The 16,244-nt window shown below is 43.7% G+C and overlaps 1 protein-coding gene across 3 annotated transcripts in view; it reads left to right on the top strand.

Moving 5' to 3' along the window:
- The window catches only part of LOC147025309 (limbic system-associated membrane protein-like), a 176,310-nt gene that overhangs the window by 143,670 nt on the left and 16,396 nt on the right, over window positions 1-16,244 (top strand). The gene's annotated exons all lie outside the window — the stretch shown is intronic.

Genomic DNA, 16,244 nt, shown 5'->3' with positions numbered 1-16,244 from the left:
ACTTGGCACATGGCAAGTACTCCTCATAAGGAATAAGTGTGGCTTTTTATGATGATGTAGGTGCCTTCGTTATGACGTGGTAATTGCATGCATAGAATGCTACATCCAATCAGTATAAAAAATTTTGAGGGTCATCCAAGAGTAAATTGATGCACAGAAGAAAAAAAAACATGATGTCATCGGTCACATGGTTCGACAGCCGTATTGTGTGTTTTTTATTTTAATCCCTCAAAATTCTTCTTCTCTGAAATGGCTGAAAGGATTGAGACAATACATTACAGATATGATCGCCAATCCACGAGGAACAAAACATTCACACCTATGACATCATAGGTCACATGGTTTGGCAGCCACATTGGATTTACACAAACCTATATAAATCTTATTCTCCAGAATGGCTGGACAGATCTTCACACACATGTTCCCCAAGCTTTGGGGATACCAAGCTGTTCACGAATAATTGAAAGGTCGCGTGATCCACTAACTCTATTGGATCGAGCAAAAACTTTTAAAACAAAAAACATATTCCTCTTGAACCACTTCATCAATTGACATGAAACTTCACAATTATGATCTAGTAGTGATAGTGAATATAGATTATAAATATCAACCTGATTAGATACATGGTCTGGCAGCCAGAATTATTTAAATTTTGAATCTGGGTTCTTTCTTTTTTTTTGAATAAGGCTCACTTGGCTGCACCTGGATGGGTTTGAGGATTGAGGAGTAGCAGCTGAAACCTGAATCCTATACAGGTTCCTCTTGATGACTTCATCTTTGCTTTTTGCTTGTTCGGGTTCCTTCTGATGACTCCAATGCAGGACTGCACATATTTGATATTCCATTTGATTTGAATTGAATTTATTTTAATCCCATTATAAATTCAATTCAATAATAATTTAAAAAACATAATGGGTCAGGGTCAGGTATCCAATCAAAGCTGGACATCTCGGTACCTAGTCATCACTGCCGGCAATTATAAAGTGGCAGTTAAAATTATGTCTCTTCCTAATTATGTAACACACAAAATGACACAAACGCCACACAAAACAAGTCTTGGTGAGGGTCTGCAATCTCTGATTGCTCTTTTTCTTGTTTTATAATGGGTTTGATGCTTTGTGTTTGGAAATCGTAGAGTTAGTTCATTTTATAATGGGTTTGATGCTTTGTGTTTGGAAATCGTATAGCTAGTTCATTTGATAACGGGTTTGTGCTTTGTGTTTGGGAATCGTGTAGTTCGTTCATTTTTTCATGGGTTTGTGCTTTGTGTTTGGGAATGGTATAGTATAGTTAGTTCATTTGATCACGGGTTTGATGCTTTCTGTTTGGAAATCATTCGCTTTTAAGTTGACAACACCTCATGGTTCTCACCTGATTTGGAAGACTTTTTTGGGTAAAAACTTTTGGGATGCTCAAATACAGTGACTTGAGGATTTCAGGTGTCATGTCTGCTGAACAGTTGTGTATCATCAAATGTATGACAGCCGGTCAAAGTTTTCTATAAATGGCTTCTTTCTCCTAACACCATACTGAGTCCCCAAAGTGATGTAGCATGGTTGTTGATACTTCATGGAGTTTCTTCACATTTTCTTTGTTTGAGGCATGCTCTTTCTGTGACATCACTCGATTCTTATTTGTTTGGTGGCAAGGATTGTTACACGATGGACAAAAGATTGTTTGTTACACGATGGATTGTTACACTATTTTTCATGAAAGCACTACATGCACTACATTTTTACATGGGCTTAAGGATTGAAAAAAGGCCATGCTCCAAGAAATTGGACAATCGGAAAGGTCTTTATGACGTCATCATGTTTTAAATACCTTATTTAAAAATAACAAAATGGTGAAATTAGATTGTAAAATGGTATGGTGAGATTTTAAGTCACTAAGTATGTGTTTTTGAGGTCAAGGAATTCAATGGTGATATAATTTCCATTAAACCGATCCCTTAGGTGATATACAAGGAAATCAGACACAGCTGAAGGCCATTCAGCCCATCATGCCTGCGCGAACACCATACTAATTTATCAACACAAGATCCAAAGAAGAAAATGCAAATTTGTTTTTATTTTTATCTATTTATTTTAAGTTTTTGTATTTTTTTTTCTTCTTCCCCTCAGGGGAGGGGGGCATGGGCTTGGTTAAAAACACACATCATCATCCACACAACACCCCTTGACATTTTGTTGTGTGCCGAGGGTTGGTGGCGATAAACGACCACTAGGTGGAGCAGTGGAGTCATCTCCCACCGACACCCAGAATTTAGGTCGTGGCTCTCGGATAAGTCCAAGAGTTCACGGGTCCCTTTGCGGATCGTGGTCGCCAATATTTTGATGGCGTGGGGTAGGGTTAATTGCCTAATTTCAATACATCTTAATAACCACGTTGTCCAACACGTCGGGAAAACCATACCCTCGACGGACTTTGTCCGAATCGAGTCGTGATCACCGACTTGGATCCGGCGTAACCGAGCGGAAGTTACCAAAGCCGCGCTGGACCAAATGAACAACCTACGGCACGAACGGCCTTACTAATTCTCACTACGCACCTTGCAAGGCCAATGGAGGAAATCACAGAAAACGAGCTGGTACATTTAACAGGGGTTTATTTATAACAATAATCGGGGAGGGGGACACAGAGCAGAGTTATCACGAATAAAAGGCAGGAAATGTACAATGAGCAAAAGCACTTAACAATCCTACTTAAAGACGGGGCCCATGGACACGCACACACACACAAAAGAAATGACCCCCTGGGTTTAGTTCGGTAGAACCGGGCCAGGGTACCTGTCCCGCCTCATGCGGTCACACCGACTCCAAAAATCACCACGGTGGGACTCGAATCCATGACCCGAAGTCCACGGCCCACGACCCTGGCTGCTCGAGCACCACCACACTGTTCGGTCACCACCTCCACAGTGAGCCACCGCAAAGGACCGCAGACCGCTCGAACCACGACCGCCGACCACTAATCGAGACCAAGACCGCAGACCGCTATCACCGCGATCCTGCAGAACACACTCTTGTCTGCCCAACCCCTCATCCTGACAACCACTCTGCCACGACAACAGACCGCTTGGCGATCTCCACGATCTCCTCTCTGCCAAACCCTGGTCCTCACAACCACTCTACTCTTCTGAGGTGGGAGGGGTCTCTTCTCCTTGCCACTCGCCTTCTGATTGGATGGTCGGTTGTCAGGCGACTCGTGTCGGCCCTTCATTGGTTGGGCCGAACACTCCATCTGGCTAAGGCGGAGCCAGCCCTGAGGTGACGAAACCTCTGCTCACGTCCATGGTCCCGAACATGTGCGTAATGGCGACCGGGTCGAGTGAGGGTTGTGTCGTTGTTGATGATGATGTAATAAACCTGACTATAAAATAACTCGTGGCGCACACATGTAATTCCCATTAGACAAAGGGGACGGATTCTAACTATAAACACATACTTATCGAAATAACTGAACTACGGGGGACTCTGGCTGCTTGTTTGCACAAGGTTTCCAAATCCGTAACAATATGATGTCATTGTGATGTCATCTCTTACTTGTCTTATAAAAACATAAAGAAACTGTAGAATTTCAATTTCTGAATGCCATAATTAGATTTTAACTGTCTATCTTTTATGGTTTTGTGGCCAAGGATTTTAACAATGATATTACTTAATTTCATTGAACTGAAATAATAGGTGTTGTGATGTCATTTTGATGTCAGAACTAATAATTACCCCAAAAAACAAACATTAACTAGAAAGCATCTCAAAATGAAAGCCCATCTACATCCGCTTTGTACTCGAACTAAACTTGACGAAAACAGCTAATTTTTTTATGCTAATTTTACTCATAATAAAGAAATTTTAAATGATAATGAATTTTACTCCATATTCTCATAATAAATGCTTCCGGGCGCAGTGGCGTGCACCTGTAATCCGGCTACTCGGAGGCTTGGGTTGGAGGATCGCTTGAGGACGGGAGCTCTGTGCTGGGCCACGCTATGAGAGAGTGTAGGGCAGCCCGGAATCATGGCGAAACCCAATCCTTATCCCTGTGTCGTAAGAGGCGACCAGGGTTGCGTCAGGAAGGGCATCCGGCATAAGACCTGTGCCAAATCAGTGTGCGGATCATAACGGATGATCCACTGTGGCGACCCCTAACGGGAACAGCCGAAAGACGAACAACAACAACAACAACATTCTCATAATAAATGTTTGTTTAAAATTTTATGACAAAAGCTCAACTGGGAAAGATGTTAAGGCCTGGACCTGGACAGACACACCAAAGCTCAATAGTAAATAAAAAAGTAACACAGAAGCGATTATATATAATTTATTTTTAAAACCTGCCTGTCTCATGCTTGAGATGTGGAGGCCAGGCTGACAAGGCCTATTCGTATTACTGTAACTTTGCTCTTTGACATTTTGACCAAATTATTAATTAGTATTCTCTATATTCTCATAATAAAGTTTCGTTGAAAATACGATTAAAACGTTATGGCCTGGACACACACACACACACACACACACACACACACACACACACACACACACATACACACACACACACACACACACACACACACACACACACACACACACACACACACACACACACACACGGTATATATATATATATATATATATATATATATATATATATATATATATATATATATATATATATATATATATATATATATATATATATATATATATATATATATATATATTTCGTGGTGCATTATGATGTTATACTGCAACAATCTTACTATTGGTGCTTGTGTTCAAAGAATGAAATGATCATAATATTATGTGCATCACCGGTATGACTATATCAGTATCGCTTCATACCGATTTCACTTCATACCGGTTCCACTATTGTACCAGTATCACTACTGTACTGGTATCACCACCACGGATTGCCGTATCGGTATGACTGCACCGGTATCGCTTCATACTCGTATCGCTATAACACCGGTATCTCTGTTGTACCAGTATGACTATCACTCACGGATCGCCGCGTCGGTAATTGTTACAGGTTTTCTAAAGCACATCCAATTCATATAAATAACTAATTGGCAATTACTTTTAAAACTGCCATGAGGGCAAAGAAAAATGCGATTTCTTGTATGGTGCTCGGACGCTGAGGGTTACAAGTTAAAACCTACTGTACTTACTTCCCAGTACATGTTGATGTCGTACGTTTCACTGTTCCAGGTGTAGCCGAGTCCATCCAAGCTTTTTAAATCATGTCGTCCGTGTACGGTATTTAAAGATTGTAAACATCTTTCTTCGACTTGTTCATTGTTGCTATCACTGCTTGGTATATCTACAGATTTTTTTTGTTTGTTTTGTTCAGTATTCCTTTATAATGGATATATTTAAAATTCCACCCTACGAGCATGGAGCAGCTGTTGTTTATCGCGCACGACAATCTTTGTGCCAATGATGGGGTTTTACCGGAGAGTTTTCCAGTAAATAATTTAAGAAAATAACGAAATCTATTTAATTCCATGGTGTTTTGCACACGCTGAGGGATCCTTTGTATATTATAGTCTCGAGGTAATGAGTCAATGGGGTAATTAGTGATGTGGTGGTGGTGGAGGGATGTTTTGGGATGTGGAATGAACCAGCGAGGGGCGGGGGGGCTTTGGAAGTGAATGGTGTGAAGAGGGGTTTGGGAGGTGAAAGGCCAAGGGCAGGGGTTTGAGATGGAGGAATGAGCGGGTGGAGTCAGGTAAGGGAAGTTTCACATGGGAATTACGCGGTTTGAAAGGCAAAAAGGGCAGGATCGTGAGGATTGAGGAGTTACTGTTTGGAAGCTAAAGGGCGGGGATAATACTGGCAATGGATGAGAAGCTGGAGTTAATGAAGGGTTGAAAGTATCGCGGTTGCTGTACCAGTGTTGCTTCATTCTGATGTCGCCATCGTACCGGTCTCGCTATCGTACTGGTATGATTATCACAGATCACAGTATCAGTAATCAGCACAGGCTTTCTAAAGCACACCTGATTCATATAAAATAACCAATTGGCAATTGCGTTGCAAAGAGCCACGAGAGCAAAGAAAACCGCGATTGCTTGTACGGTGCTTGGGTACTGATGATTAAAGGTTAAAACGTGCTGTACTTACTTCTTGGCACGTCTTGACGTCATAAATTCCACTGGTCCAGGTGTAGCTCAGACACTGAGTGCATCAAAGCTCTTAAAATAATGCATCAGACTTTTTTATTACTAATTTTTGACACACTGTTGAGGCTCGTATGAGAGCTAACATGCATAATGTACAACAAGGGGAGCAGGAGACAAGAGGGGTGGGAGAGGGAAGGAAAAAAGTGTGGAACAGAGACATGAGGAGATCTGAGGAAGGGAGAGTGATGGGGCGGGGTACACAGGGTAAATAAGATGGACACTCCAGGGACTTTCCGGTCCTCACACGACAGGGACTTTCAGGAAGGAAAGCAGGGAATTTGAAGGTGGTGGGTTTGTGGTGGATTAGCGAGGGTAGAACAGATCGTGGTTTTGGATGGGGGAAGATAAGAGATGGTGGTGAACAGCTGTTTTGAAGACCTGGACAGAAGAGTGGGATTGAAGAGAGTGTGGGAATTTGCTCCTAAGGTGAGAAAAAAGAGGAATGAAAGAGTGAAGGTTAGCAGTGATTCTTTATTTTGGTAGTTTTATCAAAAGGGGTTGCTGACAGACCTTGAGCGCCCTGTGGAAATATGCGGGGGGAGGGGGACATATCTCAGACAGAGCGGGGGGGCAAGGCTGGAGAGGAGTCAGTCTAAGACAGAAAGACCACCAACCTGCCTGCAGTGAGAGAGTGAGAGACCCAACGGCTCAGTTTCATTGCAAGTGATTCCAGTGATCCTAATTGCCTTGGTTTTCACAGCATGAAGCCGAGAAAGGTGAGAGGTGGGAGCACCAGCCCAGAAGGGAGAGCAGTACTCCATCAGGCTGTGGACGAAAGCATTGTATGCGGTCAGGAGCTCAGGTGTGCCAAGGAAGGTGTCCTTGTGTATAACAGCAAGCAATAAATGGCAGTATTTATTGTTTATAACAGCATGTATGGATAACATAACAGTGTGGAACACATCGGGTTATGAGCTCGGGAGTTGGAGGTAATTGAAATAGCTTCATATTCGGACTTTGTGTGAAAAATTCTGAATTAGTAACTCACATTGGATTCGTTTTGGATCAATTACTCTTGATGAGAGGATGATCTGATTTTTAAAAGACAATTAGGAGATGATCATGTCATTATGACATCATAATACTTAATGGATCAGTTTAATTGAAAAGTTGATATCAACAATGAAATCCTTGACCTTTAAAACATCGACTTGTTCACTTGAAATCTTACCATAGCATATTATAACCTAACCCTAACAAAGTCGGTTCCCAAGGATCACATATGCCAAGTTTCATCTCATTCTATCCAACGGTTTGGCTGTCTATAAAGGACAAACAAACATGAAAAATTGACGTTTTCGTCAATTTATGATGTCATAACTCGAAAACCGGAAGTCGGAAGTGAATGTCGTCAATCAACTGTGTCATTTAATTTTGATTATCTGTCGAATGGCATTCGTCCCGTCTCGATCGGATGAAATTGAGAAATTGAAGTTACCCGGTGACATTGACCCCTTGACCCCGTGAACTTTGACCTTGAACTTGACCCCCCCCCCCCCATGTCCGTTCTCATGTCCCAAGGATCACTCATGCCAAGTTTCATCTGATTCCATCCAACGGTTCGGCTGCCTATAAAGGACGAACAAACAAACACACATACATACAAACATATTCTATTTTTTAGTATAGTACATTACCAGATGATGACGTCATACAAGACCCTTGCAGTTATCTAATTTCTCGGAATATGACGTTTGTTTTGTTTTTAATCTGTCGACCCATGTGGTGCTTTGGTGGAAAAATGGTGCTTTTATCCACCACGTATCGATCCCATCATTGAGCCACCTCACTATACCGTATGGTGTTTTCACAACAATGAAATCCTATACACCACATTAATCAGGATTGTGGTTTTATGCAAATGGCCTTAGGTATTGTTTGCGTAAAATGACTTCATATATTTGTTTACATGTTCCATGAATCTCATTCTTCGAAATCTTCATTGAAACCCTTGACCTTTTTTGAGAAAAGGTTTTTAGGCAGATTGGAGGTGCTGAAAAAGTAGCATGGTGGAATCAAAGTCTCTATCTCTGTGATCACTGCTTCTGATTCCACCTCGATTCTGTGGCCTCTGCCACTGGGTTGATCTCTATTTTTGGTCATGTAGAGTGGAATGATCTTAAATTTTACATTGTGCTTTTTTGTGATGAAGCCTCCATGAACTGCATTAATGGAGGCAAGCAACATGTTTGGTTGAGCAGTTATGATGAGAGATGTTTACTTATATAAAGGGTGCTCTGAATTTGTTACAATACATTGGATTTGTTCTGATGTTGCAATTTGATCTTTCTGTTTCCTTTTTGCCTTTTTTTCTTTTCTTATTTTGCTGGATTTGGGAGGGGGCTATCCCTAAGTGGCTGAGACTAATATTATTGTCTCCCTCCTCCACCTTCGTATTATTACTTGACGGGTGTTTTCACATTTAAGCTCCTTCATTCTAGTTACCCCAATGGCAGGGAAAGAAAGCAATTTCACAGTTTATAGATAATAATGTAAATGCATCAGTAATAAATAAAAAAATCAATATAGCAGATAGTAATACAGTTATGTTTGCAAGCCCCCCTTCCCCCATCCACTTCGTTTGTCAGCCCAATCCGTGAAGAGCCCCATTTCGAGATGGATAATGAATTTAGAACCTTAACCCTAACTACTTCTGCAAGTGTTTTGTCTTTTTCCCCACACAGAGGACGAAACAGGGAAGATGGGCCCAACTGAACAAAGAAACAGCAAGTGATGGGATTAATAAAAGTAATGGGGAAATAAAGGTATGGGTGATGATATGTCAAGATCTGGCCAGCATGGACACGTACTGTAATGCAGGCCAAGGTGAAGGCATGTGTGCAGACAGGCAGTAAAGACATGCATACATGCAAGGATATTGAGATGCAACAAACCGGATAAGAGTGAAGGACAACCAGTGCATCAACTCCAACTTCTCTGCTCTAACTAAAATCACAACTCATACTGCAACTGCAACTCAACTTTAACTCTTCAGCATATGTGTACAGCCCATTTTGTACTTGTGCAAATAGCTCAGAATCTACACCAGTTTGACCCTCTGCATCAATAATTATTCTTCTCTTGAGTAAAAATGAAATGGAGTGGGGGGGGGGACCAGGCTCATACGACCTTATCCTCTTACTATGTACCCAACAACACATACTCTCCTTCCCTTAACCATGCCCTAATATTTCCTGTCTCCCAATTTGTGACCCAACTGTGCAAATTAATTTGCCTGAGATATCCCATTGCTTTGTGGCTTAAGCCTCGCTCTTGTATTTCTAACGGCTCCTCATCCTACTTCATCCCTATATGATTGCGCTCTCTCTCTCTCTCTCTCTCTCTCTCTCTCTCTCTCTCTCTCTCTCTCTCTCTCTCTCTCTCTCTCTCTCTCTCTCTCTCTCTCTCTCTCTCTCTCTCTCTCTCTCTCTCTCTCTCTCTCTCTCTCTCTCTCTCTCTCTCTCTCTCTCTCTCTCTCTCTCTCTCTCTCTCTCTCTCTCTCTCTCTCTCTCTCTCTCTCTCTCTCTCTCTCTCTCTCTCTCTCTCTCTCTCTCTCTCTCTCTCTCTCTCTCTCTCTCTCTCTCTCTCTCTCTCTCTCTCTCTCTCTCTCTCTCTCTCTCTCTCTCTCTCTCTCTCTCTCTCTCTCTCTCTCTCTCTCTCTCTCTCTCTCTCTCTCTCTCTCTCTCTCTCTCTCTCTCTCTCTCTCTCTCTCTCTCTCTCTCTCTCTCTCTCTCTCTCTCTCTCTCTCTCTCTCTCTCTCTCTCTCTCTCTCTCTCTCTCTCTCTCTCTCTCTCTCTCTCTCTCTCTCTCTCTCTCTCTCTCTCTCTCTCTCTCTCTCTCTCTCTCTCTCTCTCTCTCTCTCTCTCTCTCTCTCTCTCTCTCTCTCTCTCTCTCTCTCTCTCTCTCTCTCTCTCTCTCTCTCTCTCTCTCTCTCTCTCTCTCTCTCTCTCTCTCTCTCTCTCTCTCTCTCTCTCTCTCTCTCTCTCTCTCTCTCTCTCTCTCTCTCTCTCTCTCTCTCTCTCTCTCTCTCTCTCTCTCTCTCTCTCTCTCTCTCTCTCTCTCTCTCTCTCTCTCTCTCTCTCTCTCTCTCTCTCTCTCTCTCTCTCTCTCTCTCTCTCTCTCTCTCTCTCTCTCTCTCTCTCTCTCTCTCTCTCTCTCTCTCTCTCTCTCTCTCTCTCTCTCTCTCTCTCTCTCTCTCTCTCTCTCTCTCTCTCTCTCTCTCTCTCTCTCTCTCTCTCTCTCTCTCTCTCTCTCTCTCTCTCTCTCTCTCTCTCTCTCTCTCTCTCTCTCTCTCTCTCTCTCTCTCTCTCTCTCTCTCTCTCTCTCTCTCTCTCTCTCTCTCTCTCTCTCTCTCTCTCCACTGGGTCAGTATCTGCTCCATCTTTCACTGGGTTAGTCTCCACCGCAACTTCTGACCCAGTGTATACATAACAGCTATAACTGTGCTCATCTCTACAGCCATTACTTGAGTGAATTCAACAGCCACAGCTGGGCCGGTCTTGACTGCCGCCGCTGGGCTGGTCTCGACCGCCGACACTGGGCCGGTCTCGACTATCGCCGCTGGGCCGGTCTCGACTGCCACCGCTGGGCCGGTCTCAACTGCCACTGCTGGACAGTCTCGACTGCTGCCGCTGGGTCGGTCTCGAATGCCGCCGCTGGGTCGGTCTCGACTGCCGCCGCTGGGTCGGTCTCGACTGCTGCCACTGGGTCGGTCTCGACTGCCGCCGCTGGGTCGGTCTCGACTGCCGCCGCTGGGTCGGTCTCGACTGCCGCCGCTGGGTCGGTCTCGACTGCCGGCGCTGGATCGGTCTCGACTGCCGCCGCTGGGTCGGTCTCGACTGCCGCCGCTGGGTCGGTCTCGACTGCCGCCGCTGGGTCGGTCTCGACTGCCGCCGCTGGGTCGGTCTCGACTGCTACTGCCGGGCTGGTCTCTCCTGCCACAACCGGACCAGCCCTATACTGCCACTGCCAGGCCGGTCTATACTGCCACTGCCAGGCCGGTCTCGACTGCCACTGCCGGGCCGGTCTCGACTGCCACTGCCAGGCCGGTCTATACTGCGACTGCCAGGCCAGTCTCGACTGCCACTGCCAGGCCAGTCTCGACTGCCACTGCAATGCCGTTAAATACTGCCACTGCTGGACTGGTAAATACTGTCACTGCTGAGCCGGTAAATACACCATCACTGCTTGGCCGGTAAATACACCATCGCTGCTGTACCGGTAAATACACCGTCACTGCTTGGCCGTTGTATACACCATCGCTGCTGGGCCGATAAATATTCCATCGCTGCTGGGCCGGTAAATGCACCATCACTGCTTGGCCGTTGTATACACCGTCGCTGCTGGGCCGATAAATATACCATCGCTGCTGGGCCGATAAATATACCATCGCTGCTGGGCCGGTAAATACACCGTCGCTGCTTGACTGTTAAATACACCATCACTGCTGGGCCGGTAAATACACCATCGCTGCTTGACTGTTCGTAGGGTTGGGCATACAACCATACTTTTTTTGAAAGGAGTGTTTTTTTTATGGCCAAATTTCACGCTGATCACGAATCCATTGAAATTTTTGACATCGGATGATGTCTTCGGTTGGTAAAATGCAAAAAATCAAAATGGCCACCAAATTTACCCACTTTTCAGGTAAAATTTGTTAATTATGGCTTACTAGGGCATGTAATATTATTGCCTCCATGTAATAATATTGTAATATTAGTACATGCCCTAGTAAGCCATAATTATCAAATTTTACCTGAAAAGTGGGTAAATTTGTTGGCCATTTTGATTTTTTGCATTTTACCAACCCAAGACATCATACTTGGTCAAAAATTTCAACGGATTCGTGATCAGCCTGAAAAATGGCCATAAAAAACTCCTTTCAATGGGACAACAGAGAAAAAGTCGATGTGTGCCCAACCCTACTGTTAAATACACCATCACTGCTTGGCCGGTAAATACACTGTCACTGCTTGTCCGGTAAATACACAGCCACTAGTAGTGTCAAATAGGAGGCTTTGCCGCAGTCATGTCTACCATTTCTCAAAGACGCAATTTTCGCTCGCTTACGCTCACTCATATTTCTCCTTTCGAAACTGGAACACATTACTTCATCATCGCACTCCTCTTTGACACTACACCCCCCCCCCACCCCCTGCAGGGGCTGGGCTTTGCCCCTCTCATGTGATAATTTCTTCAATCAAATTGAGTCACCATAACAAGAGTATGTTTTCTTTTCAGAAACAACTTAATTTATTCATTACTTAAAAGTAATGCAGTGGTAACCTGCAAAAAAAACCCCAACCCCATTTTTTATTTGTACTTGTACTTTAAACCCATAAGGTAATGTATTTATTCCATCACTCATTATGTATCTTTTATCATCAAATGCTGTTAGAGCTTTCTTACTAACAGTCTCTGAGAATATTTCGTGTTTATCATTTCAAACAAGATTCATCTCTCTATAAACATCCTTTCTCTTCCGTATACATTCAAGGTAATGTTGAAAGTTCATGGTCTCTTTTAATACACTTCTTTAGACCTTTAAGTTTCTTTTCACATTTGAATTCATTTAATCCTCTCGTTAAGTATTTATATGCAGCCTTTGATCTAACACCTACAAATTCACTTAGTATCTCTTCACCTAATTCATCTTTAAATTTTCCATCAACCTTTTTATTCTTATTTGAAAAGAGTGGGTTATTAGGATCATAATTGCTTGCATCATAAATGGTGGGGTGGCATAGCTAACCTCTTGTTCATTTTATGATAAAAGTGCCAAATTTGGTACTTAATTAATTTGGATCTTTAGCTTAATATATTTTGAAGAAATCTGGATATTGGGCCATTGTAGATTGGCATTCTGATGACCATGGCAGCCATTTTGGAAAATGGCTGCCAGCAGCTACTGGCATAGAGCACTTTGGCCACCCCCAAGCTGCTGTTTCCATGCTTTTCGCGCCACAAATATTATTTACATACAAGTTAAAGTGAAAAATATGTTTTATTACAATGTAAGGCAATAATAAATGAAGGAAAATGCAACAAAATGGTGAGATTGTCTCTACATGTTTTAGTGATATCTGGATGAAACCACATCAGTAGCGTGTACAGTTACGTATTAACATAGTCCATGTAACAATGTTCAGTTAATGTACTGAAGCCATTAACTATGCTACTTAAGTTATTTGAAAAGACCGGTGTAATTGCTGTATTCTATTTGAACCATTCTATGAACACATCTTGATCATGTTAAATGTTCATCATGGCAAGACAACTTGCCATGGCACGGCACTTTAATGTTTGAGTAAATGCGAGATCTTATAAGAGTCAGCTGGCACATTCTCCCTCACAGAAGCAGATGCCTGTGCACTGAAGTGCAGCCTTCTTGCACCTGCAGCACTTTCTGCAACCACTTTTGCAGCCACAAGAGATCAGCTCATAGCAGGATTTTGATGCTTGTGGCAACGTCGTCCAGTGGGGCTCATACATTTTTGTCTTCACCTACCCCCAGTCAGTTGGTGATGGCAGCACAGGGTCTGATAGCAGCTTCTTCCCCCAGATGTTTCCACCCTGGTAGACTGCTCTCTTGACGTGCTCCACCAGAGCAGCTCGGGTAGGTGGGATTTACTGCGCCGAGTTTTTCCGTGGAAAGAGCTTCCTTCTTGCATGGTCCACCTTGGTGCAAGTGCTGCTTCTGTCAAAAAGAAGTATGATAAACCTCTCAATTATGTTCATTGCATCATCTGGGATCTTCTTTGGTCCATTTGCCAGCATCAGTAGTGCATCTGTCAGTTCCGGCAGTGACTTCCATGTTTCCCATACGGTCTTCTTGCCATGTCCAGCAAAGCTCAATGCCATGTCACACCCAGTCAGTGTGTGTAACATGGGAAGGGCTCATGCTTTCTCTGGCCATAGGCAGGCAACCAGGTAGCGTAAACTGTGACTAGTTCCGAAGGCTACCCACAGTTCATCCTCAGCTGACAGTTGCTGTGTCACAAGCACAGCCAAAACCACAACATCAGTGTCAACAGTGTGAATAAGTGTCTGGTGGTGACTGCGGTGGGAAGCCTGTATGGCATGCAATAGCATCTGCGTATCTGCCTCTTTGTGGCTACAAGGGGCAATCATGTCGAGATTCTGTAATTCTCCATTGGTGAGCCTCTGTAGCCCATCAGTGATGACAAGTTCCTCACCATCCTCAGCAGGCAAATGAATCAGGGCCTTCGACAGGAAAGCATACAGTTCTGCTTTGTTACTGGCTTCACATAAGAAGTTTGGCCAGTTTTGAGGTCTTGCTGTAGTCATAACAACACGTCTACGCACTTCCTTTCCATGCTTGGCAATTGCTGTACCTTTCAGCGAGTTACTCACATACTGGTCCCACACAAAGTCCAGGAGAGATGCCCTTCGTAGTTGTAGGACATACGGGATGAACACCTGATGGGTGTATGTATCGAACATCTTAGCGGGAGTGGGTTTCAGCATGTGAACAATTGCTGCTCCATCAAGGATGACACGGGTTGTCATAGGAGCCTCAGACTGGCCCTCAGAGATGTCCTCTCAGAATGTGATAAGATCAGTTTGGTGCCCAAGCACAATCTTCCTCCATCTGAAAGTGCTGGGGGACACATTTGAGTCTCATGTCAAAAAAAACTCACCAAGATTCTCATCCCTTGTTTGGCAAGCAATGTACAATCGTGAGAAATGCTCCATGTCACTCTTAATCGATGCCAACTGCTGCTTCCCTTTCCTGATGATCTTGGCACTGGAGCTTTTGAATAATTTCATTTTTTTGCTCTGGACTGACTTGGTCCTTTCTACAAGACGCTATTTTGTGAAGGCCCTGAATTGTTCTTGACCAATGTTGTCGGTACTTCGAACAGTCTCCACTATTTTGTGGTCTGCGATCTCTTTGGTATCCAAAACAATCAAGTCAATACTCTCCTCTTCAAAGGGGTTGCCAAGATCTTCAATCACGCTGACGAGCAAATTGACATCTTTATTGAAGGCTGCTTGTATACTTGGTGTTTGGTCATGGTGCCACATCTCCAGTCGTCTTTCAATTTTTTTTCTTGTGCATCCTCAAAGTCCCCAATCAACCGAGCAACTTCAGGGCCAGCAGCCATCCACCACCATAGAGCATTTGGGTTGTCTGTGAGACCAACTGTCCCTCCATCACCCTTCATGCAGGTATTGTTTTGTCTGTATGCTTGATCAAGGGGAAAGGATTAGAGCACTCGTTTTGTTGTTTGAATTGTGAAGTTACCAGCATTAAATTTCTTCTCAACCTTTGAGTGTCTAGTTGCAATCTCAGACATATCTCTGAGATGAACTGGTATCCAGCAGGCATAGTTGTTATGGCCAAGAGCGAAAACCATGGTGTGAGTTCCGTCAAGCTATCAAGGCATGCACTGAAGTCTGCTTCCCGCAGGGAATATACATAGGACAGCAGAGACAGTTCCATCGCCATGACAGTTGGCCAGTACTGGAATTTGGGACAGTTCTCTTCCTTTTGCTCCTGCCATTGCTTGAATTCAAGTGGAACTCCATCACTCGTAGCTCTGTGGTGCTTGTGAGCACAACGCTACAGGATGTACAGGGCAGCAGTTGTTACTTTGTGTGCACACCTTGTAACGTGTGATGCTTTTAAGTAAGAGTCAGCAGTGCCCACTGTTGTAATGTCTGTTTGTACCAGTGCTTGTACCCAGCCACTTCCATGCAATCTGTCACCAAGGGTCTTCAAAGCAGTCATTTGTATGTGGAGACCATCAAACATTGTGACGAACTGCTCTTCTCCATACTCCTCTGGCCACTTCCACTGAATCCGTTTTACAATGGCGTTGAAGGGTTGATCAAGGGTGATTACTGGTGTCTGACCAACACTGAGATAATCAACAGCATTCCTAATGACGTTCATTGAGTGTCTTATCATCGCCACTGTGTGGGTACTGTCAGAGAAGAGCAGAAGCAGGGCTCCATTGGTGAAAACATGACCTCATTGGGTCTGTCTGCTTGCATGGAATGCAGCCCAGGAAAGGTATTATTATATTTGCATTTA

This window comes from Eptatretus burgeri, chromosome 6 (genome assembly GCF_056783735.1).
Source record: "Eptatretus burgeri isolate ZD-2024b chromosome 6, Ebu_testis_v1, whole genome shotgun sequence".
In the NCBI taxonomy this organism is placed as follows: Eukaryota; Metazoa; Chordata; class Myxini; order Myxiniformes; family Myxinidae; genus Eptatretus; species Eptatretus burgeri.
The sequence above is the reverse complement of the archived record's forward strand: the minus strand, read 5'-3'. Positions and strand labels throughout refer to the sequence as shown.